General features: G+C 41.4%; 1 protein-coding gene across 3 annotated transcripts in view; it reads right to left on the minus strand.

Annotated features, from left to right (window-relative positions):
- Positions 1-26,445, minus strand: part of GOSR2 (golgi SNAP receptor complex member 2) — a 440,089-nt gene that overhangs the window by 324,062 nt on the left and 89,582 nt on the right. The gene's annotated exons all lie outside the window — the stretch shown is intronic.

Consider the following 26,445-nt stretch of genomic DNA (forward strand, 5'->3'; position numbering starts at 1 on the left):
GGGGGGGGGGGTAACAAGCATCTTCACAGGGTACCCGATGACCTAGCTACAGTCCTGTTCTCCAGGGTCTTAGACATCATCCAGTATGATACAATGGAATATCAACAAATGTGCCTGATAGTTAAACTCTCTCAAAGAAAAGTGGAAGGAGATCTAAAACTCCTTTCCTCAACAAAATCCAAGGTCCTTGACTGTACTATGGGGCATTGAGGGGATGGAGCAATGGGATTCACTATCCAGTATTTTTCAGTACTCTTGGGTCCAGAAGATCTTGCCCAGCTTCCCAGGTATGGGCTCTACAACATCAGAGTCCTTTTACACTTGCGGTGTGACAAGACTCACCATGCCACCTACAGTAGGTACTACCAAGGAATATGAGGAGAAAGATCTAAATATATCTTCTGCAAAACCTTGCTGGAAAACAAGAAGTAACTGGACACCGCCTTTTCTCCTGCATCATTTGAAGTACTTCCCCTAAACTAAGGGCTGCTATTAAGGGGGAAAACTGTGGTATCTCTCCCTGCCTTCCTCACTAGTGTCTTGCTTGGGAGAATCGGTAAGAAACTGGTTTCCTCTTACACAATCTTTTATTAGGCCCTCTCAGAGGGCAAATATTTGGGGAGAAACATACAGAGGAAGACCTTCATATCCTCTGTCCTGATATGCTCAGACACAGGTCAAAATTAGCCCCTGGGAGATAATGGCAATGTGGCTTGCACCTAGGAATGCATCTGTAGTTACAGGCTCTACCATCAAGACCTTGAACAACCTTGCTATCTCCAGCTCAGCAAAGAGCTTCATCAACATCAGCAGAGCTTCAGAACCAAGTCACAGTATCAAGAGTCCAGCAAGTGGCAATGTTGACCTCAATGCTCTCAGTTCCAAGGGTTCAAAGGCCAAGAACTCCAGTCTCAACACTGCTCCTGCGGAGACTATCAGCACCCAAGGCATCAATGCCCAAGCCAAAGATGCCAGCAGTGGCACTGAAAAGTTAGCAGCAAACCTAGTCAGTGTTGGAGTCATCATGGTGCTAGGTAGCCTTGATGTGATCTGCACCAGCAGTGGGTGGATGAGGAGGCTCAAATGGAGACAAAAAGGGAAGGTGACACTATTCCCGTCTGTCCTGGAATAAGAGATGGGAATGAAGGAGTTCCAAATGTAACTGTGTCTACAACAAGACCTTTGGAAGCTTCAAGTAGTCAGTATTCAAGGAAACCACCCTAAGGAAGAGGAAGGAATAGATGGCCATGGCAGAAGAGGACCTAGACAGAGTGTGCCAGTGACTGTCCAAGCTATGGATCTTGTAAAATAAACACAGTTAGAACTGCTAAAGCTGCCAATGGAAACAAAACAAACTGCAAGGAAAACCTTCAGCAGACCACCACGGCACCACAATGCAACTGTTAAAACCACAAATTTATTGAGTAAAACTGTAAAATCCAGGAATAAAAAACGGTCCGATAAGCGCTTTCAGCTGGTATAGGCTTTTTCAGATCATACGTGAATCTTCCTACAGATTCCATTTAAAACCCAGATGCCCAATCACAAATGTGGGGTTGACCATATATGCAAATGCAGATTCACAGTCTTAGTATTGACTGGAAGCATAGCAGCCAACTGCAGTTCTAGAAATTAGTCAACAGCCAGTAGTGAAGCATTCAGTGGTAACTTTCCTATTGGATAAGCTTCTTAATTTTGACCAATTGTTTTCTTAGACTTGCATCCCTGTGGTGATAGGTTACTATAGGACTCATTGAATCTAATCATCCCCTTGTGGCTCATTGCCATGGCAATAGAAAGTGTATGTGACAATTGGTATTAGCAGAGGCAGCAAATATGGCTGCTGGAAGCTTTGTAGCAGCAGTAAGTAAGAAACACTGCATCATGATAAATAAACTTTCTAAGTTACATAGCCTCCTCAAGGCCCAATCCTTAGCTTCCTTGCTTTTAAGATGGGTCTTAATGGCACTACACTGTTTAAGCCTGGAGGACAATGTGCTCTTATATTAATAATCCAGTTGACCTCTCTAATTTCTGTCCGATTCTTTATATCACCTTTTCTTACACTAGCCTATGATGCAGTGTCTCTTCCTTACTGCTGTGACAAAGCTTCCAGCAGATGTATTTGCTGTCTCTGTTAACACCAGGTTCACTGTAAACATCCTCAAAGCAAAAACACAGCAGACAGACTCATCCAAAAGACAGTCTGAGTCAACTTCATCCACTCACCATTTATTTTAGATAAACTTTCGACCACCTCTGCCCCTTGTGCTTTAAGTAAGTGCTGGGCAGCCTGTCCTTTCTGCATGTATTTTAGCCTGGATAGTGACTACTCTATAGGCAAGTGCGTTAATGGGGTTCCTATTATGTTATTGAAGTTCTACAACTTTGAATGCCATATGGTCGAACCCATATGTTTGAAGTTGTAAAACTTCGAAAATGTTAAAAATAAAAAAGAAAAAAAAAAAGAAATGAAACTTAACTGATGGCTTGCTCCCTGCTTACTAAACACTGAGATTTACTCCTCAACCATTTCTTTCTCTTAGAATTCCTACCCGTTTTTCCTAGACGAGCTACTCCCACTATTCATCTCATCTATCTTCAGTGGCACTGCACGTCTTCAAGGAAGTCACCCATGGTCTCCCTTCCTTAAGTTTATTTCTCATTGCCCCAAACACCTACCAAACCAGTTTTAGCTCTCAGCCAATTACTTGTGCCCCATCACCATCGACTCAGTCCACTCATCCTCCTCTTTAAAATTAGAGAGAGGTATGTTTTTATTTTTATTTTTCTGTGGAGGTGTTCCTGCAAGTAAAACGATCTACAACTTATGTAACAGTAAAGTCTGTAGTTGGAACATCTGTCTGAGGTCTATATTTTTACATAAATTATTTATAAACATTTTGACAGTCCAAAACAAAGAACTTTGTCCACCATTATAACTCCACTGTATCAGGTGACAGTATTTCCTTTGGTACTCTCTCCTTCCAACTTGGCACCATTGTTTTTCACAGTACACTGTCTTCCTAAACTTTATTTCTCCTTTGCCCTGGACACTTGTTAAACCACCTTCACTAATGAGCAACTTCACTGATTGTTTTGCAACTTTACTTTCCAGTTTGTACTAACTGCATACATAATACAATTACGTATAACTTTAAGCCTAAACTTATACATCCAAAGCCACATCCATCTAAGCAACTAGCCAATTAAATAAAACATTTAAATATCACATACTGAAGCAACCAAAATCCACCAAACAGACTAGTAAAACGAAAAACAACTCAGGAAGCCTTCCGCAGATGATGATCCAAGTGAATCCAGTAAAGTGACAAGTAACCACGGAATGAAGTAAATAACGTTTTTGAAGTAAATAACGTTAGCACTTTTATTAATACAAAAGAACTTTCGGATAGCCTTGTAGCCCTCCTTCTTCAGACAAACAGAAGTATGCACACCAACGTTGTTTAAATACCAACTAAATTAATCAATTAGTGACCTCATAACTGCAAACTTTTCATTATAAATGGCCGCATTCACTTAAATACATAATAAAAACCATAAAAAATGCATTGCGCTTTATAATCATGCACATGTTCTCAAATATATAGAATCATATTTAAGCATTTTATAAACTTTAAAATATATAGTATATAATTATAAATATAACTATAGATATAACTTATAATTAATATAAATAAGCTTTATTGCTCACCAAAATTTTAAATAGTTAATATTTGTGTAAAATTAATAATATATTATCAATTAAAAAACATTGGGCTTAGCATAAAAGATGGTAAATAATTTAAACAAGTAGGAGCGTATTTCAATGTATGGAATTATATTACATTGTGCTTTAGTGTGACTAGTTAAAAATAAATTATAAAACTATACAATACACCCTTCACCCCCCCCCCTTTTTTTCTTTCCTTTTTTTTAATTGTATTTATTACCAGTGAAGCATGATGATAAGACTAATGATAGAAGGCTAACTAGCTCTAAATATTGATTGACCATGCTACTTTGTTATAATCCGTTACATTCTAGTCCCAAGGATCATCTCCTTAAAGCTAGGTGTTTAAGGATGCAACTAAGCGAGACGGACTCGTTTAGACCAGGAAAAATATAAGCTCCTGTTCTAATTTGCCAAAAGAGCTCCTCTTTCTCTAATTTAATTTGCCAGGGTCCCGAGTGCTCCTCTATGGATACCTGTGTTAAAACTGAAAAATAGAAAGTATGGTCAGGGAACTCCATTACATGACGTGCTAGCGCATTATTTATGTCCATCTTTGCTATCGCATATAGATGTTCATATATGCATTTCCGCAGGACCCTCTCCGTCTTACCTATGTAAAAGGCAGAGCATTTGTTACACAAAGCCACATAAACCACTGCTCTAGTTCCACAATTAAAGTTACCCATAATCTTGAATTTCTGTTTGTTAACCATAACGTGTGTTCCTTCTTGTATGTGTTTACACTGGCGACATGCTCCACAGCGAGACATCCCCTTACACCTATTAAAACCAGTTTTCTTATTTCTTTCTAACAGGGATTTAAGACTGAACCCTTTTCTAAAAGTAATGCATGGTAATGGGCCTAGTGCTTCCACTGACTGTCTATCCTCTATAATAATTGTCCAATTCTTCCTTAAAATGTCCTTTATAAAACGATGGTCCACTGTGAATGTGCACAAGAATCTAATCGTAGAATTACTTTTATTGTTATTCAGTCTTTGTCCATCTATGCTGTCAGACATAGTCGTAGTACTAGTCTCTAAAGTATTCAGAATGGGTTTAAAATGGCCTATCTGCCTTTTATACTCAACTTCCTTTTTAATTTCAAGTATTAAGGCTAGGGGGTATCCTCTATTGATAAACATGTTGCTCAAATTATCACATTCCTTAGCAAAATCAATATCTCTGGAAATCATACGTGCTGCCCTCACCATCTGGCCCTTCACGACCGCTCTTTTTTGTTGGTAGGGATGGCAACTATTAAAGTGTAAAAATCCATTGGAATAAGTAGGTTTCCGATAGATTTTGCTAATATATCTAGAATCGTTATGGTCCTTACTAAGTAATATATCTAAATAATTAATCTCATTCAAATGTGAAATCTAAAAAATCAACAAATGACCTCATTTCAGCAATGAAAGGTTGTATCTCCTCTGTAGTTCCTTTCCAGAGAAAAAACATGTCGTCCTGGTATCTAGTATACCAGGCGACATGCTTTTTAAAAACCTCATTGTTGAACAAGAATGAGTTTTCCCATTGGGCCATAACGCAGTTAGCAAACGCTCCCCCACATGGGGAGCCCATGGCTACTCCTGACATCTGCTTATAAGTGCGACCATTAAAATTAAAAAAGCTATACTTAAGGATAAGTTCTAACAGGGTCTCAGTTATGTAAATAATGTTCTGTTCAACATTTTTACTTTCTAGAAACAACCTTAGCCTTTCCAATCCAAGTTGCTGTGGAATGACTGTATATAAGTCTTTAATATCCACAGTTAAAAATATAATGTTTGGATCAAAAGGTATGTTGTTAATACTTTCCAAGAAACCCCAGGAGTCCTTACAAATCTGTTTTTCTGTTCTAATCAAAGGTTTGAGAATAGTATCCACATATTTTGCACATGCTACTAACATGGACCCCCTACTGTCTACGATAGGTCTAAAAGGTGGATTTTTGATAGATTTATGTATTTTTGGGGCCCCGAAAAAAGAAGGCATTCTAGGTGCCAGTACACTCAAATAAGAATGTATTTCCATATCAATAAACTCTTCCAAAAATAAGTCTTCGATAGTAGCTCTTATCCTATTTAGGGCCCCATTAACTTCATTTAGACTAACATACTCATAGGGTCCCTTATCCAGGTGTAAAGTTAATTCCTGAGTGTAATCACTTTGGTTCATAAAGATAAGGCCATTCCCTTTATCGGGTTTCATAACCCGTATATTACAATCCTTGTTTAAATTATTTACCATCTTTTATGCTAAGCCCAATGCTTTTTTAATTGATAATATATTATTAATTTTACACAAATATTAACTATTTAAAATTTTGGTGAGCAATAAAGCTTATTTATATTAATTATAAGTTATATCTATAGTTATATTTATAATTATATACTATATATTTTAAAGTTTATAAAATGCTTAAATATGATTCTATATATTTGAGAACATGTGCATGATTATAAAGCGCAATGCATTTTTTATGGTTTTTATTATGTATTTAAGTGAATGCGGCCATTTATAATGAAAAGTTTGCAGTTATGAGGTCACTAATTGATTAATTTAGTTGGTATTTAAACAACGTTGGTGTGCATACTTCTGTTTGTCTGAAGAAGGAGGACTACAAGGCTATCCGAAAGTTCTTTTGTATTAATAAAAGTGCTAACGTTATTTACTTCAAAAACGTTATTTACTTCATTCCGTGGTTACTTGTCACTTTACTGGATTCACTTGGATAAATATCACATACCTAAACTCCCTCCTCAACCATCAATTAACCATTTACCACACCTTTACATACCCACACTCTCATTTAGCTATGGCCTTTCTACACCTACCAGTCCTAATAAAACTTTCTTTATTATATCACCTGATCTCCCTTCCCAGCGATATTCTCCTACCATGATCACCTTTTCAACTACTCATTCTAACCCAAAGACGGTGTAACACAACCCTCCATACTCTTATCACTCTACCCCATCTACTTCATTCATTCTAACTTAAGATCCAAACTTTAAAACAAAAATACCATTCCAAAAACAACTTTATAACCCATACCCTCTACACATAAACCTCATATCCTATCAAATTAAAATGAGATGCGACATACATCCCACTCTAGGACCATCCATTGTCAACTACTACACCACTAACCCAAAACCAAACACACCTCTCTCAGCTCCTAAAATATCATCATTGCAAATGTTCCATGTGAAGCATTTGCAATACAATAAAACTGAACTGCATGCATGGACAGTACAATATTCTCATGACATACTAATAATTACAGAAACTTGGCTAAAGCCCCATACTAAAGACAAAGAAATATTATCACCCAGTTACAATACACTAAGGGTAGATAGGCAAAACATAAAAGCAGGAGGTGTAGCCATCTTGAATAAAATACTCTGCAACTTACTCTTTCCACCCCTCCCATACCAACCTTTAATAATTCTGAAATCATTAGTGCTGTACTGAACCTAAACCCACACAAAATCCTATCCATAATGGGAATTCACATCCCTCCTGGAATCAGCACCACTGAAGAATTTCTATCATAGGTCACCTATAATACCAAACAATTAAAGATACCTTTAGGATATTTCAATATCAACTGGCAGGCTGTCAGTTGTGATCATCCTCAAAAGATCTCTTATGGCCTCACCCAACTAAAGTACATCTCCCACTTGGTACATCAACACCAAAGGTTCAATATTTGATGGGATACTCAAATCTTCTCATATGGCTCTCATTCTTATGCTCTAAGTGACCACCTTCCTACACCTAGAAATGTGTGTTTGAGGTCTGATAACAAACCACATCACCTTAATAAAAGTATGAAATATCTCCCACTTCTAAAAACAAACAAGAAACTAAAATTTTGTAAATGGCAATATCTAAAAGACTTCCTCTTAGATGATAATGTTACAGAATTCTTCAGGACATTCTAATTAGTTTAACCTCTCCTCAGAATAAAAAGGCCATACCAGCCCCCTGGCTGACCAGAACCACAAAACATCTAATGCAACTCAGAAACAAGGCCTGGAATTCCTGGATACAAATAAAACGCACATCAACCTGCAAATATTTTGGCAACTCAGAAATTATACTAAATACCAAATCAAAAAAAAGACTACTACTCTAATCTACTGCCCAAAAACCTTCAAACCAGACTACACAACCAACCTGAGCCTGCCATGTCCAACACAGAAAATACTGCCACTTACTTTAATACACATTTCACAAACTCAGTCACATCCCTGATCAAACACCACACCCCTCCCACCAGCCCATGAACCTTCAGGAACACCTGTGACTTTACTCTCTTCTCAGTGCAACCAGTTCTCACCTTAACTATTAAATAAATTCTATTCACCCTAGCACCTGATAATGTCCCTGCTGAATATCTACAAATGATGCTGAGGCTACAGCATTTTGTATTTCCATTCTCATACAACGCTATCACAGAAGCACATGTTCCCAATACTACGGAAAAAAGTTACATCCTACAACTATAAAGTATGAGACAATGAATTCAGTAACTACCAGCCCTATTGCTATCCTGCCCCCCCTTATCAAAAATTCTTGAAAAATGCATTCAATCCCAGCTCTTCTAACACCTCGCCAAAAATAACCTACTCTCCCCCTTCCAACAGGGCTTTCACCCCCCCCCAATTACTGAACTATAGTCCTCCTACATTTTAATAATACTGTAAATACACACAGGAATGAAGGCAAGTTAGTATCTGTCCTCTTTCTAAACATTTCCAAAGCCTTCAGCACAGTCTCACATCCCATCCTCCTACAAAAACTCTCAACTCTAGGATTTAATAAGAAGTTATGTCTTACCATAACGTTCCATGTTAGTTGTCTTCTTCTTGCCTTCTTTCTTGCTGGATGGGTTCGGAGCCGATCCTCGGCTCCGACTCGGCCTACACTATAGCTCGAGAGCTATTTTAACCGGCTCGAGGCAGCCCTATATCCCACAATACCATGCGCTAACTCCCCAGATCTTGTTTGGAAGCTAAGACATAGTATAAATAATAATATTATAATAATAACATTATAATCCTCTTTACGAGTACAGATTACCTGCTAGTAACACTAAGGATACAAGGAAAAAGACGCAACATATTGTATCTCCAGAAATGGAAGGACTCAGAACCTCGAGTCTATCCAGGCTAGGGGGCAGGAGGGAGGGACGCAAGAAAGAAGGCAAGAAGAAGACAACTAACATGGAACATTATGGTAAGACATAACTTCTTAATGTTAAGTTGTCATTCTCGCCTTCATTCTTGCTGGATGGGACAGCATCCCTAGCATCTTAGTCCTGGGTGGCTCAATGGAACAGACTCGAGTACAGTGGAACCAAAATCAGCTCTATTTCTGGAGGCAAAATCAAGCTTGTAATGGGCAATAAAGGTATGTTTGGATGCCCATGTAGCTTCTGCACAAATGGCATCTAGTGGTAACCTTGCTTGAAACGCTGTTGAAGTTGATAGTGCCCTGGTTGAATGAGCCTTAGGCCTAGAGGGAAGTTGCCTGTGTCTCAACTCATAGACCAAGGTAATAATAGATGTCAGCCATCTGGAAAGAGTAACCTTCGATACCGGAAGCCCTTTCTTGCCTGCAGCATAAGAGAGAAAGAGCTGGTCTGACTTTCTGAATTGTTTTGTCCTGTCTAGGTAATACTGTAATTGGCAATGAACATCTAATGAATGTAATTTTTGTTCAGCCCTGTTGGTATAGTCTGGGAAAAAGACAGGCAAATCAATGGAGTGGTTTAGATTTGCTTCCGATAACACTTTTGGTAGGAAGGAAGGGTTTGTTCTGAGAGTTACCCTATCTTTATGAAAAACCAAATAAGGAGGACGGACAGACAAGGCTTGAAGTTCCGATACCCTTCTGTCAGATGTTATAGCTACTAAAAACAGCATTTTCCAAGAAAGAAGTTTGAGGGAGCAAGAAGCTGCAGGTTCAAAAGGGGGCAGAATTAGTGAGGTTAGAACTAAATTCAAATCCCATTGTGGGGGTGGATCTTTGACTGGAGGTCTGAGCAAAAAGATGCCCTTAAGGAAGGCTTTACAGAGTTTGTGGGACATAATATTTGCTTCTGAGAGTCCAACATGAAAATTAGCAATAGCCGCTAATTGTACCCTGATAGTGGCCGATGATGACCCTGAATGAAAAAGCTCCACCAGAAAGTCTAGAACCTCATGAATGGGTGCATGGAAAGGATCTAAGGATCTAGTTTGTGCCCAGTGTGAAAAACGCTTCCATTTACTCGCATAAGTCTTCCTAGTATTGGACTTATGGGAAGCCAGAATGATATCACGAACAGGAGGAGAAATAAGGGGAAGCCTGGCTATGGCTGGAAGTGGAGCAACCAAGCTGTGAGGTTGATGGAATGTAGAGACTGATGCAGCTTGCCCGTGAGGTGGGTCAACAGATCCGGAAGGGGTTCCAGATGCCAAGGCTGTTCCAGTAGGTATTTGTGCAGGAACGGGAACCAAACTTGTCGAGGCCAGAATGGGGCAATGAGGATCATTTTGGATCTCAATGTGGTTGCTTTCTGAATTAGTTGCGGGATCAATGGAAAGGGAGGAAAGGCATAAAGAAGACCCCGGGGGCCAAACGTGAACAAGAGCGTCTCTGAGGGGTTGGCCTGGTAGAGGAAAAGGTGTGAAGAAGTTGAGGCACTTGCTATTTTGTGGAGTTGCGAAAAGGTCGCAGCAAGGCTGGCCCAACTTCCGAAAAATTCCGTCTACTACCGCTTGATTTAGAGACCACTCGTGAGGCATGAATATAGTTCTGCTCAATCTGTCTGCTATGACGATGGACCTCCCGGGGATGTGCGTTGCTATCAGAAACCGTTGAGATGAAATCGCCCATTGCCAAAGTCTGAGTGCTTCTCGACAGAGGGGGTAGGACCTTGTTCCGCCCTGCTTGTTTATGTACCACACCACAGACATATTGTCCGTTTGAATTGCTATTGTCCCCGTGGGAAGAGAGCTCTGAAGGGCCTGCAACATCAAAAGCACCGCCCTCATCTCCAGGACATTTATGTGCAGGTGGCATTCTGACTGTTGCCAAGTGCCCTGGACCGTCCTGCCCTGATAATGCCCCCCCCACCCGATCAGGGAGGCATCCGTTGTGACCGTGGCAACTGGAGGGGGGGTGAACAAAGGGTCTGCCCTGAAAAAGCTGAGGGGAAACCATCCACCAGGAGAGATGTTTCTTGCAAGATGGTGTTATCACAATGTTGTGGGTCATTGGTAGCTGTTGAAAGAACCACTGAGAAAACAGCATCCACTCATGTGGAAGCGGGCTAATGGAAGTAGAAGAATCACCGCCGCCATGAGGCCCAACACTTTCAATACTAGCTTGACTTGGACTCTGTTGGGCTGAAACAGAAGCTGAACATTCTACCTTATGTCTGTCACTCTCTGAGATGGTAATGTTGCAGACATTTCTGTGGTGTTGAATACGACGCCTATAAAGTTTATACATTGACAAGGCGACAAGGAAGACTTTGCAAAATTTATAGAAATACCCAGACTGTTGCAAAGTTGAATAGTGTAATCCCTGGCCATGATGAGATCCTGTTTGGTGGAAGCGGAAATGAGCCAGTCGTCTAAGTATGGAAACACCTGGAATCCTTTCTGTCTCAGGTGAGCCGTGACCACTGCCAAACATTTGGTGAACACCCGGGGGGTTTTGGTGAGACCAAAGGGCAGGGCCCTGAATTGAAAATGACCGACTCCCAGCCGGAAGCGGAGAAACCTCCTGTAGCGCCTGTGTATTTTTATATGGTAGTACACGTCCTGGAGGTCTAACGAGCACATCCAGTTGTCTCTGCCCAAAAAGGGTAGAATGGACTGCAGTGCTACCATCCGAAATTTTGTCTTTAGTACAGAGTTGTTTAACCTGCTGAGGTCCAAAATGGGTCTCCAATCTCCTGTCTTTTTTGGTACCAAAAAGAATCTGGAGTAGATTCCGGATCCTAGCTGATTTGCTGGGACTGCCTGGATGACTTTTTTTTTTAACAGCTTTTTTATTTCTAACTGAGCCTGACCCCTTTGTGCGGGTGGCACGTCTGGTAGGGGTTTTGGCGGTTGTACCGGAGGGAAAGTGAAAGGGATTTTGTAACCCTCAGATATGATCTTCTGTACCCATGTGTCTTGGGAGAGGGATTGCCAGGCTTCCGGGTACAGAGATAATCTTCCCCCGACTGCCTCCGAAGGCGGACAGTCGGGCAGCTTCTCAGGGATGCTGAAAGGGTTGGTCAGGGAAAGATTCCCTGGAACCCTGGTTCTGTGGACCCCCTCTGCCCCTGGGGCGGCGTCTGTTATTATTACCCCCTCTGCCTCTAGAGGGGAAATTCACCACGTGCGGCAGGTGCGACTCCCTGTGATTTGCGGAACCACATCTTTCCACCCCTCTCTCCCTTAGGATAAGGTCTAGAAGGTGTGGAAAAATGGACTCCCACGGCAGAGAGAGTCTTACCATCTTGCTCGCATCTGGTGAGGGTATTCTTCACCTGAGGTCCGAACAATTCCGAACCGTCAAAGGGGGTGTTGGTGAAGGACGCCTTGAAGGGATCGGCAAAGTTGCAGAGTCACATCCAGGCGTGACATCTCAACGCAACACCTGTGCCAGCGGCCCTACTCGCTCCATCAGCTGCATAAGAGATCAGCCGCATGGAGGAGTTAACAATGGAGTTCAGGGTAGCCAGCTGAGAGTTTATTTTGTCCTTAAACCCCGCAGCAGAAGGATCCTGTACCGTTTCACCCAGCTCTTTGAGCAAGTCTCTCTGAAGGCGGGTGAAATGACAAATAGTTCAGCGATCGCATAGAAAAGGTCCTGAAGCAAAGGTCCGCTTGCCGTACCTGTCCATGGTCCTGGACTCTTTGTTAGGAGGATGAACAGATACAGAAGGATCAGCCAATTCCTTCTTAGTGGCTGCTGCTACCACCATAGCATCAACTGAAACACCTTTGGTGAGAAAAGATTTGTCATCTGGTGCAGAAATAAATTTAGAAGGCCTCCTAGGGGTAGGTTCCATTGAATCAGGAGCTGCCCACACCTTTCTAGCCACTACCTCCATTAGTGGGTCGAAAGGGGGAGACACCCAGGAGGTGGAAGGGCGAGATCCAAAGGTGTCAAGGTAAACCGACTCGTCCTCGGAAGGTTTGAGAGTGGATCAATTTCCCCTCTGTCTTAGGATCTCCAGGATGTCTGAAAAGGAGACATCCTCAGAGGGGGATCTGGGGGAACCTTCCGACTCATCCAAGTCGGTGTCCGACGTGACAGACTCGGGGGAGTCTATGTGCTTCCTCTTGCACTTTCTTTTCCTAGGGGGTTCCCCTGAAACTTCAGGGGAGCCCTCGGAAGAGGAGGAGACACCCAAAGTGGGTACCCTACGCTTTCGATCATTGCTGTTGGGTGTAGGAGGATGGCCAGAGACCGTAACAAGCACTACAGAGGGAGGAGCTGCTGAACTTAACCTGTGAGTGGACACTGGGTCCAGTACACTCCTCATCACCTCGAAGGCTTCCCCATCAGATACCAAAGGTAGCCCCGGCTCCAAAGAGACCAGAACCGCCCCTGGAACCGACAGAGAAGGCTCCGAGAATGATGTCGGGGCCGAACTAACCAGAGCCGAAGCTCCGAGAGGGAGAGCGGGGTCGGACAAAGGTCCGATGCCACTCGCCCCCTCAGAGCCGACAATCGAGTCTCGGCACCCGGACCTCTCCACGGACGGAACCAATGAAGAGGTCGGAGCCGACGACACCGGAGCTGAAGGAGGAAGTATCGGCTCCGACGTGGGCAAGGTCACGGTTCCGACAAACTCCGGCTCCGAACTCGAGAGATGAGTCTGAGGAGGAATGGATAGCTGTATCGAAGGAGCCACAGTCTGGTGAGATGGGCTCTGAAGCATTTGGGCCAGCGCCTGAGATTTTATGAGTCTACTGACCACCCTCTCGATGTCATGGTCGGACAGCCTGGATGACCTCGATGAATGAGTCCTATGACTCCGCTCCAATAGGAGAGGGGACCTCGGAGCCGATCTGACGGACTCTAGTGAAGGGGACCTAGAGCGCTTGCACGCTGGGATCGGCTCCGATGACGATTTCGGAGCGGAAACCACTTTGCTCGCCTCGGAGCCAGACGGAACCGAGGTCGGAGCAGTCTCGATAACGCCAGTCCTCGGCTCAGAAGCTGGAGCCGAGGGTTTGGCGGTTTTTGATGACTTCCCCGAGCCAGACTTGGACGGGGAGTCATCAGGCTTTAACAAGCCCCTTAGGATGAGCTTGTTACACCTTTCCTGCAGGACTCTTGAACTAAATCTGTGACCAACGGCCCCAAGCAACAGACACAAGAAGTGTGAACGTCTGTCAGAGACATTTTCTGACAGCACGAGTCACACTTCTTGAATCCCGAAACCTTAGGGTCCTTTGACATCCTGACAAAAAAGAAAAGGGAACACAGTCAGTCCACACACACACACACACACACACTTATTTAGGTTAAAGGGAACTGACTAAAAACCCACACACATACTGAAAGGGGTGGGGGAAAACTAAGGAAAAGCCCGTAGGCCCAAGATAAAAAACTAACTAAAGAAGGGGAAAAAGGGCTACCGAAAGGTAAGGCAGTTAGAAGGGACCTAAAGAAGGGTAAGTAACTGGAAAAAGCTACTGAGATTGAATATATATATATATATATATATATATATATATATATATATATATAAAAAGCACTTACTGACCAGAGCCGGTAAAAACAGACTACCTCGTAGCGAAGCGGCAAACAAGATCTGGGGAGTTAGCGCATGATATTCTGGGATATAGAGCTGCCTCGAGCCGGTAAAAATAGCTCTCGAGCTATATTATAGGCCGAGTCAGAGCCGAGGATCGGCTCCGAACCCATCCAGCAAGAATGAAGGCGAGAATGACAACTTAACATTGAAACTTCTACTTCATGGTTTAACAGCTATCTTGCTAATAGATTACAGGCTGCAAAATGGCACAAAGATGTCTCTTTCCTCCCAGTCTCCACAGACATCCTCAAGGGTTCATTCTTGGTCCCATTCTTTTCAACATCTTCATTAATAACATCCCAGATGCCTCCAAATCAGCCACAATAATTTAGTATGCCAACAACTCCACTCTCATCAGTAGCGCCCCAAACCTTAATATACAACAAATCACTCAATAATCCTTCTCATCCGTTTAAGTCTGACTAACTTAAGCTTTCTAAACCCCATCTAAAAAAGTAAACATTCTCTTTACTCCAAGGCACCTCTCAGCTCAGAAACCCTCCTTTAACATTCTCTCAGCAAACATCAATGAAATGGAAATTATCACAAATACTAAGCTGCTTGGCATCTGCAATGACACTAGCATAAAATATGAGTATCACATCTAGCATACAGAAAAGAAAACTCACCAGAAATTGGGTTCCCTATACAGAGTCAAAAATGTCATCACTGACCAAACCAGAAACACTTAGCCTCTACCCTACTAATCCCAACACTTCTCCATGCACCCCCTATTTTCACCAACTTACAAGTCTCACAGCTGTGAAAGCTTGAACAATGCTATCACAAAATAACAGTTTCAGTAAATCAGCCACAAAATCCCAACACTGCCTAGCTCTAAAAAGAACTAAGCTGGTTCAAACTACCCCACTTACTATCTTAATCCCAACTCGTGACAACCCATAACCTCATCTATAAATCTACAAACTGTCCAGTGCTGTCCACTCTTATCCAGCCATGCAAACCAAATAGACCTCTTCCCTAAGCAATATGCTGCTCCTTCGTGCCACCAAGTCCAACAGTACAGCTAAACCATAATTCCACACTTTTTCCTACCCAACTACTAGTCTCTCATCTCTCTTACAACCCTTCTTCTCTATACTCTTACCCACTTGCCAAAACTGACTACTACTCCCCCCCACCAATTTCCAACTGCCTTTATCTGTCTTGCATTCATATAGAACCTTCTTTGAACACCATCTCTTCCTCCTTCACACTTTCAATCACTTCTAGTCCTTCTTCTTTGATCAGTCTTTTGTCTAGTACACCAGCTGCTGACTAGCCAAAAAAAATCCAAAGCATAAAAAGATGTTGCTTTTATACAACTTTATGTCTATTTTACGTCTTTATTATGGAAACTGCTTACTGAAGTATACAATGCTACTGGTCCACTGAAATGTATGCCTGTACATTGAATTATGCTAATCATCTTCCTTTGCTCAAAACAGTAATCTGCATCTTTGCCTTACTGTACTATCTTCAACGACTTCTTAACTAAACAGAGTTTTCAAAACATTACTGAATGACTTTTCTATACAATTTATAAAGTTTTACAAAATGTCTTTATTCGCTAGACTATGCATGCGCTTGTAAAATGCGTTTTATTTTTCTGCACTATGTATAATCTGGAATGTTTATCATTTAGTGCTTTTCTCCCCGGGCCTCTACTGAAAAGGGAAGTCTGTCTCCACGTGGACTTTCCCAGTCAGCAAATGCAATAAATGAATAAATGTGCGATAAGCAGTAAACTACTGGGGACATGGTAAAGCCTAGGAAAGTCTGGATCAATGCAGAGTACACTGTGAGCTCAACAGTCCTAATGATGAAGAGGATGAACCACACAATGGCAGATTGTCAAAGTGCAGATGCATACCAGTTCAGGCTAGAGTATGCAGGGGAAAAAGTTGTCAATAGTAACATCAACCTGCATCAAACGAATACGCTTAGTAGTGATAAGCACAATGAGTGTACACGCTATAAGCGATTCCACAGACAGTGAAGTGCAAAAATCATCACAGACCAAAAAAAGAAAAAGTAAAATTAAAAGCTATGGGAGTGTAGAACCAATAGTAATCAAGGTCATTGGATTCAATACCAAAACTGATATTGGGCAGATGGCTGCTGGTTACCAAGTACGTTGGCAGCAAAAGGCTAAATGGCAACAGTAATTATCTGAAGTTATGCCAGGTGTCTGACTGTATGGATTTTGTCCTGGAAGAGGCAACAACATGGCTTTAGCAGATATCATGAGGAAGAGAACACTGGGCATACACTAAGAGCAACACTAAGAGCAACCAGGCTGACCCAGAAAAGAACAAAGTCAATCCACTAAATAAGAGAAGAATTTAAGCTCAGGAAACACAAAGAAAGAATACAGCAAATCATCAAATGCAAGCTTTCATGCCAAGCATACTTTTTCAGTCATTAGAATGGGGAATGAGACTAATGTACTTTACAACCATGTCAGCAATAATAATGCTACACATTGGGTCTGATTCCTAAAGACTTGTTCTCAGTGTAAGTAACCACTTACACTGACAACAGGCTGTGAGCAGTTGTTCGGAATCTGGCAAATCCCTTGCATGTTTCTTTGTAGAAAGGACTTGCACAAACGTAAGTCACTTAAACTGACAGCAGGTTTTTTGAATCAGGGCAAACCTGCACTGAGAGCAACTCTTTTGGAATAAGGCTCATTGTTTTAATTTTGCTGTTTTAAGAGTTATGATAATGGGGGGTGGGGATTCTGAAGCAAACATTGAATATCCAGAATATAACTGGATATCCAGCTTTAGAGCTTCCAATTAGAAGCATGTAATTTTAATTTGAGTGCATTTAAGCTTTGGAGTGGAATTTTACTCAGATGACTGAAGCAGCATGTTTGGTGTGAAAGCTTGCATACGATTACTTGTTAACATATGTGTATTAAATCTCTGCTTTCACTTAGCTGGAATTCTCTCTTTTACATATATATCCAACAACAAGCTAAAGTGTGTGGCAGAGTACAACCTACTGGCTCTCTACATCTGCCAAGAGATTTCAGCATTCATGCAGGAAATGGCAAGAGATACATGACGAGGCAAGACTGAGACAAATGGCTTTCATAATCTGAACCTGAGTGGATAACTGCTACTGCATTTTTTTCTGTAGTCAGTCTTCACCTAACAAACACCAAATATGAATAAAAAGCCAACTGAACCAATCAATGTCACAGCAGCACCTAAAGACACAAGTAAATGATTGACTCCATAGTCCTTTTATCAAAATTAGGAACATGTCCTAGACACTTCAGTCAACAGAACTGCAGATTCATCAACTGACCACAACCTGGTGGAGATATGGCCAAACTCAGGAAACCCAAATGTGCAATGAGGATACCTGCAATACCTAGTAGATATGTCTGAAATAATTTCAAATCCTCTTCCAAAGAAGGTCGATCCAATAACCCAAAGGAGGTCAAGGACACTGTATCGAAATTAACCTTCTTCAAGACCTACATAGATGAGATGTTGACAAGCACTGGCAGCCATAGGGTGCTTGTGAGATGATAACCCTAGAACTCACTGGCGGACACCTATAGTGAGGAAAGTTATTAAGTTAAAGAGGCCATTCCTGTAATTCCAATTGTGGACAATCTCTACATCTGACTAATATAAAGAGACAAAGAGGACAATGGCTTGCAGTCCCTGAATTAAAAGTCAAGGTGTGTTAGGAGTCTGGCAAGCCCATGGAGAAAGATTTCTGGTTGACCTCTGCACATGACATTCAGTCCCTTGTATTTGAGAACAAAAGTGGTGTCAGAATTGCTTTCTGTGTATGACAAAGTAGCAGCTATCTCATATCGGACGGCATGGTGGTGAAGTGGTTGCATTGTCGCTTCACAGCAAGAGGTTCTCCATTCGAATGTCAGATGGGGTGCCTTCTGTGCAGAGTCTGCATGTCCACCCTGCGCTTGTGTGGATCTCCTCCAGGTGCTCCGGTTTCCTCCCATGTTATACAGACATGCGTCTGAAGCATTTCTCCCCGGGCCTCCTCTGAAAACTGGCTTTGTTCCAAGTCGTACTTTCCCAGTAACCAAATGTAAAATAAATAAATATGGAGGAGCTTAACTATCTTGGAGTCTTGTTCACAACTGAGGGTAGAAAGGATTAAGAGACTAACCAGCAACTTTGTATAGCAGTGGCAGTGCTGCAGGCTTTGTACCAGACTTCAGCGATGACTCAAGAGCCAAATCATAGAATAAACCTCTCAATTTATAGGTCAATCAGTGTCCCCATCTTCACACCTATGGTCACGAGTTCTGGGCAGTGAATAAAAGAATGACACCAAAGATCTATGCACAGCAGTGAAAATGAGTTTCACTCACATGGCTGATGAGTACACACAGCATGTTAGTGAAATGCTCTGCCATCCAGAAAGATCTCCTAGCATAGCTACTGTCCTTCCAGATTAAAAGAAACCAGATGAGGTGATCTGGGCACTTAGTCAGAATGCCAACTCAGCACCCCTCACAGAAGGTGGGATATATGGTTAAAAACTGACTCAACTTTCAGACAGATGTCCTTGAGCAACACTGACTGCAACAGAAAATACAAAACTGTTTTTGCAGTACAACTCCAACATATCAGAGTATAAAACTGAAGACCACAATGCATTGGGAGTAAAGAGAAACTTCTTTACCTCCACTCTTCTGCAAACTTGCTTTATTCTATAGCACTCAGCCTACCTGGAAACACGTGGGCATCTTGTAGAATGGCCTGTGGACAGAAGTATGGTGTTCCTTTCTCATCATATTATCTTTAAGACTTTCACTGCAAAAAAAATGGATGAACAGATAATCAAGTAGGTGATCTAGTCTGCTAGGTCATTTTCAGTCAAGGTCTGGGTATGAGGGACATAAAACTGTAAATCAAAGAGAATAGCAAAAAAGGGCAAAAATATGATAATTTATGAAGCTGTTAACTCATTTAGTAACTAGGCATAAACTCTAATCAAAAGGACTTTTTGTGCATAGCACATACCAGAAGATCAGCAAATTTAAGCCTAATACTTGCCTCAGAAAAACATTCATACACAAGAAGTGTCTGAACCAATATTTTTACCACATGGGAAGATCAGTGCACAACAACAAAAAACACAGCTGCCATCTTAAGTGAATTAATGCAGAGCACAGTGTTACCTGCCCAAGAATGGCATGAGAAAAAAAAAGTCATAGAGGTGGTGCTGTGTTTAGTAGTCTAGTTTTATTCTTCACAACTTAAGGACTATGGCAAACTAGTCCCATCTGTCACCTGTCCACCACTCCTTCTCCAAGTTCCTGTAAATGCAAATTCATTACTTCAGCACTGCCTATCCATATTATCCATTACTGGCCCTTTCTTCTTTTCCCTTTAATATTTTCCAGCATTAGTGGTTTCACTAGTGAAGCCCATCTTCCCATTACAGGGATAAAGTATTTGAATTTAGCCTTATCATCAGATTTTTCCAATGAACAGTCTGACTTTATTTCTTTAAATACCGACTGATTTGATCTTCCTGCAGGTCACAGAATTTTCATAAGTTTTCTCCGACACCAGTGTTTCAAAATCATCAGTTTTCCAATGCACAGTTTTACTTAACAGGCTACCTCTTGCAGCCATGTTACTACTGGGAAAACCATAATTCTGACTACAGATGATTTTCTTGACAATGTGATGTCTTTGCTCTTCACTATCCTATTCAGATTTGCCACAGTTTTCTACCTTAGAAGAAAGCATTTTTTTATTTCAGGGCTGAAACTACCATCTGCAAACATCTTTCAGTCCAGAACAGTATCTGTTAGTCACTCTATTTCTTCTTCATCTATTAGAAAAATGCATAGGGCTAAAAGACATTATCTTACTTTTTTGATGATGACGATGATGTGCAGCAAACCTGCATAGCTGCTTTCGACTTTCACCTTTATCAACAGGCTCCTCCTCACTTTCAGCCATATAATGTACCAAAACAGCTAATGTTTATTGTAAAATACAACAAAGTAGCCCACCCCCCTCTCTTCTCAGATGTACACTTCACAAAAAGTAGCCCTTGCTCAAATCTGAACTTGTTATAAATGAGTATAAATAACTCTAGATACATAGTCACTGCCGAACGTGTTCTCCAGTAGTACAGACTGAAGATTATCAGCCTTACAGTGATGATGGTGCGTGACTCATATGCTGATGCACCAGACACAGACCTATCAAAATTCAGGTGTTGCTCCTTAGCCTGCAAGAGAACAAGGACATAGCAAAGTTTCTCTACTTCCAATCAGTGCCATCCAACAGCAGTGAAGCCCTGTTATGTCCAGTAAGGTCCTCTTCTCAAAGGTAAATAAAACACATTCTGTTGTAATGGCAGGCCATCTCTAAGGTAATCAACATACAGTGCGCTGACAAAAGACAGCAGGATGATTATAACAGCCTTCTTTTTCACTGATAAAGACATCTTTCAAAACTGCAGAAAAGTACTGAATTGTTAAAATTACTGAGTGTATAACACAAGTAGTATGGAAATCAAATGCTAAATGCAAACCAGAAATTGCTCAACAGTATTTTGTATAGCTTGACAAATTAACAACATTACTGCTAATGCCATAGCATTCAAGTACAACATTAACTCTCTTGTTTTTTGAAAAGGACTAGTCTATTGTTTAGTGCTGAAAATGAACATACAACAGAAAAGTTAAAGATAACACACATCTCACTATCAAGTACCGCCCACATACCTACCCATCATCATCACAGAGGCAAAACAGTCCACTAAGGAAATAATACACACAAGAAATGGACCTAACACCAAGCAGAGTTATTAAAAAATGAAAAAAGACCCAAGTCCAGCACCATATGCTGCAAGCATCCACATTCACTGATCTACCTCCAAATAACTTCTTACTCACTCAGTAGGCCATTCTGAAAATAATAGGGAAAGGCCAAAAAGTACTGCTCCCATGTGTCTGCATCCATCCAAACAGCACAAAATGCAAACAATCAGCACTTTACTAAATATTATGCATTACGTGAAACCATGTTGGGCAACACATGCAAAACGAGTGAGACCAAACTTATGTGGGTAACAAAAAATGTTGCAAAACTCAAAAAGCTGAGAAAGCAAATAGACCGCTATAGCTTATTTCCTCTCCCACAACAAGAACAATGTGCAAACCCAGTAATTCTAGTCAACATACTCATACACTCAATATGCTAATTTGAAGCACTCTTAGAATACTGGGATGAAGACTATGCTTCTCACTGGGGAATGGAGTGCAGTAGAGGAATGGACATGCCTGAAATAAAACCCTAAGGAGCGGTCAGAAAAATCCCCCTTCTAAACACGTGAAGCAACGGCCTTCAATGAAATACATCATGACACCATTAGAATGGTTGTATCTATTCATTTGGGAACAGAAGAAGTGAACTAGCTTTAACTACAAGAAAGACTAAATAAGCACAGATTAAGAAAAGATTCAACTAACTAGCTGATGGTTTCTGCCACATCAAAGCTAAAAAAAGCCATTACACAAAAGTGGAAATAGTTCTCATTTTCAAGGCAGCCCTATGACTCTAAAAGCCTTCTATAAAGGGATAAATTACAGACTCCATTCATGGACTTTCTAGGCCTTTTCCCATTTTAGAAGAAAAAATATATACAGTATATTACATAGCTGCTGAGACTTTCATGCACTGCTTCCTCTAGTTTCTCTGACAATAGTAACATGCATGTTGTCATGCCCATCACAGAGCCAGAATTCCATCTTATTCTTCAACACCAGAAAACATCTCACTAAAGCAAAAAGGAATGAGCTTGAAGTCCCCAAATTCAACCCCCCAACCTCCAATAAATTTAATTAGACTTGTATATTAGCAATTCTTCCCAGGGTGACTCATTAAAAGTATCAGTTGTAAATGGAAGCTTTTCTGATCCTCCAGCAAAATATAAAAGTGAGCCATAATAATTACAGACCTATTACAAACCTAAATACTTACGAAAAGGTATGGGATGGTGCATCAGCAATGTACCCTTTACAGAGGGAGAAGACAACACATTCAACAATACTGACATGGTTTTTGCAAGGTGTGTTTTTCATCACTGTCCATCTTGAAGTATGTCTGATAAAGTCAAAAACAAAGTTCTTCTAGTCTTGTTCCCAAACCGTTCTACGGCATTTGATGCAATAAGTCATAACTGTGTCAACTCATAACATATAACTACACTACAGTGTATACATTTACTTAATCAAATAATTACACTTATCCAAGGAGCCTTTTCAAACATGATCCAAACCCAAATGGCAAAAACAGAAAACAATGTATTACACAATACACAAAGTGAACTGAAGTATATATCAAACAACAATACTACACAATTTTTTTTTTTTTTTTTTTACAAAGAAGGTAAGGAGCAACAATGTCATGCATGCAATACTTTCAAGCTCATTGAGCCATCAAATCAATGAATGATCAAACAGGGCGTACCACCTAGGACAAAGATGAACCAGCTCCAAAGGCTTCCAGAAACACAGACTCATCTGGAGAAGGATTATCTGTGGACCGTCCACCTCTCTTCTTCATCAATTCAAGGATTTCACCAAAGATGATGTCTTCAGATAAGGATCTAGGGAAACCTTCACCTTCTTTCAAGTCCGTGTCTTCAACGATGGACTCTGGAGAAGAGTCTAAGTGCTTCTGCTTGCACGTCTGCTTTCCATGAATCAATTCCAAGGGAGGGTCAAAAGGTTCTGAATCAGATTGGTAGCTAATACAGCAAGCAGCCTGTGAAGACTGTGGAACCAACTGTCCCTGTCTAACAGGAAAGTGGGAAGCAGTAGTACACTCTAATTGGGGTTCAGATGGAACCACCTTATCTTTCGGCCTCAAAAGGACCCAATCAAAAGCCTTAAAGGCCGAGGACATTATAGACCCTCATCAGATCACTCGTTTAACCACCCCCAACAGGAGAGAAGCCTTGGAATAGCAAGGCTTTGACCCTGTGACCTACCTCAGTGCCAAGGTGTCAAGAGCTGAGGTGCTGCAGGGAAGAGATGGGTCCGACAACTTCGGCTTTGACCCTTCCCCTGCAACCACGGCACTGTAGCTTCAGCTCCAGGTCTCCTCTGGATCCAACCAACTCGGAGTGGAAGGAGGAAGGGAATCTGTCCGAGTTGAAGTAACTTGTACTGCCTGCTCCAGCAAAAGTGCACTGGGAGAGACTGGATTCAAGACAGCCAGGTCCGAGTGATGGACAAGACTCGGATAAAAAAAAAGAGTAGCAGGGGGTAGATGGCCAACACTTGGCACCTTCCCAGAGGACAGTACCAAGAGAACTCAGAGTTGAACCTGTTTTCTGAGGAAATTATTCATCATCTTGTCAACATCCTGTTCGGTCAGACTTCTAGATGATCGGGAAAATGACACCCCTGAAGATGACCTAGAGTACCTAATCTCCTGAAGGATAGGGGTGTGCAGTCTGGGACTCACCATGCTAAAACACTCATCTATAACATGTACAACAGTTACGTAAAGCACACTATAAAACAGTCCTATTCAAACTAATTCTAGCCCTACAATTCTAAGGCAAATAAAACTAAGTTAAACTAACTGACTGGAAAGAAAAAACTTGTCTTAGTAGAGGAGGAGGAGGAGGAGAACTGAAAAAAAAAAAAGTGCATACACAGGACACAGGATACAGTCTGCAGGAGTCCTAGAAAATGTGACCTAATACTTCAGGTGGCCAATGAGATCTGGGGTGCTGAAGTGGAGTTCAGCGAATTATGGCTAGGGGAAGAGTCTGAGTTCTGGAACCGAAAAGCTTCAGGATCGGTGCCAAGTCTGATCCAGTCAGATCCGACAACAATGGCTCTCATACTCGCATGCTGAGAAACAGCCCGTGTATTTCTCACTTTTTATTTGGTTAATTAAGCAAGACCAATAGGAATTTATTTTTCAGGTGGTGAAATAGTAACAAAGTCAGTGACTTCAATCTGCATTCTGTGCAACTTTAGTAGGGGGAATCATACTCAGGTTAACATAAAACAGCTTGCCTGCAAGTCAGAGGACAGTATGAAATGAATCAATATTAAGAGCAATAGCTCCATGTTGGCCAGCGATGGCACCCTGACTGCAAACTTGGTGAATGGGGTTCAATTTGTGTCTCAGGCACTACAGAAGCCATTCAGAGAGGTAGAGGAATGAAGGGACATAGCCAGCTTATCCTCTCCTGGAGGGTGGAGGGCTGTACTTTCCCTCAGTGCCTCAACACATAGTTCAATCATAATGATGGACACCAGAGTGACCACCACTCTTGCTGCAGGGGGGGGTTTGGAGGGAATGCCCCTTGCTGAATTGAGGGAAATGTCCTCCATGGATGACACACTGCAAGCCTCTCCTCAGGGCTGAGTGGGATGCACTTCAGTAACAAACATTGAAAAAACAAAAAAAATGTGAACCACCCTGAAGCCCGTCTACACGATTGCCAATTCATTTCAACTGAGTGATGGAGAAACAAAATGTTTGATTGGCTGGGAAGGGGTTGAAAGACAGTGGAGACAATCTGGGGAAAAAAAAAACAGAACAGCAATTCACCCCATCACTAACAGAATCAGCGAAGGCCTCAGCCTCGGAGAAATTGTTTTTGTTGAAATTGCGCCAGATATTAGTTTAGTTAGTTAAGATCATATATAAAGCTACCACAATAAAGCACTCTTTTCACCATGTTAAACTGGAAGCAATTCAAAATATGAACAAATCCATATTCCACTTCTGCGCAAGTGCAATGAATTATTATTTATGATGTGGCTGGTAAGGGATTCAGAATGGCAATCTAGAAGGTCAAGTCCAAATCCTGCAGGACATGTAAGCAGATTACTGATTAGCACACTCTGGATTAACACCTCAGTAAGACAACTAAGTAGGTTCATAATCTGAAAAGTCAGTCTTGGCTGATACTGAAAGTTTAAAAATATTTTATTTTTTACTTACGTTTGCATTTCTTAACTGGATAAGCACATTGGTTGGAAGACCCTTTTCAAGCACAAATATTCAAGGGGCAGAGTATTTAATGAGTGCAGACTCACTACCACAGTAAATAAAAATAAACCACGTATTTTAGCTACACACAGGTAGAAGATTAAACCCCCAAGTTAGCCAGTGTATCACCACTACGGCTTGATGCAGGATGATGGCATATGCATAAGGACTGCGGAATTCATACAACACTATGACAAAGCAGTTCAACATGCTAAAGCTTAGCACACTGCTGTACCAACAGTGGCAAACAGTATTAAAGTTTAGAATGACCACAGAGTGTACAATCAGGGTTGCCGAGTAGCATAAGGCTAAAGCCTCTCAGAATGGAACATTTTTTGTAGTAGTAAAACTTAAAAACAATCAAGAGGAGTGAATCTGCCTCCAGTCAATGTGCTGGAGCAATCCATGTGTAGCTACATAACTTCAATTAGCGACCACTAGGGGAGGTGAATGAGCCAGTCACAGACAGTATTTTTTTTGGTGGGGGCCAGTGGTAGCTGACCTGAAATACAGGAGAAGAGTGTGCTACACACCTCTTTTACTTTCCCATCCAAGGTGGTCAATTCTAGCAGCATGTTGCAAACCCTCAGAGAAAATTATAATATGCTGCTAGGATGTGATTGTGCAGGTACGGGGGGGGGTGTACCCCTACATAAAAGCCAGTTTGCATGTGTTGCATTAAGAAATAAAACTTTAGCTAACAACTTACAAAATATATTGTGTACTGACAAGTCATTCACCAATGAATTCACATGCAACCTTTCTATACTGTAAGGCAATGTGGCACTCAACCAATCTGTTGCCTAAAAAAATTATTACTGCAAACATATAACATGCAACAAATC

Source organism: Protopterus annectens, chromosome 13.part0 (assembly GCF_019279795.1).
Source record: "Protopterus annectens isolate FY-2018-M chromosome 13.part0, PAN1.0, whole genome shotgun sequence".
Lineage (NCBI taxonomy): Eukaryota > Metazoa > Chordata > Ceratodontiformes > Protopteridae > Protopterus > Protopterus annectens.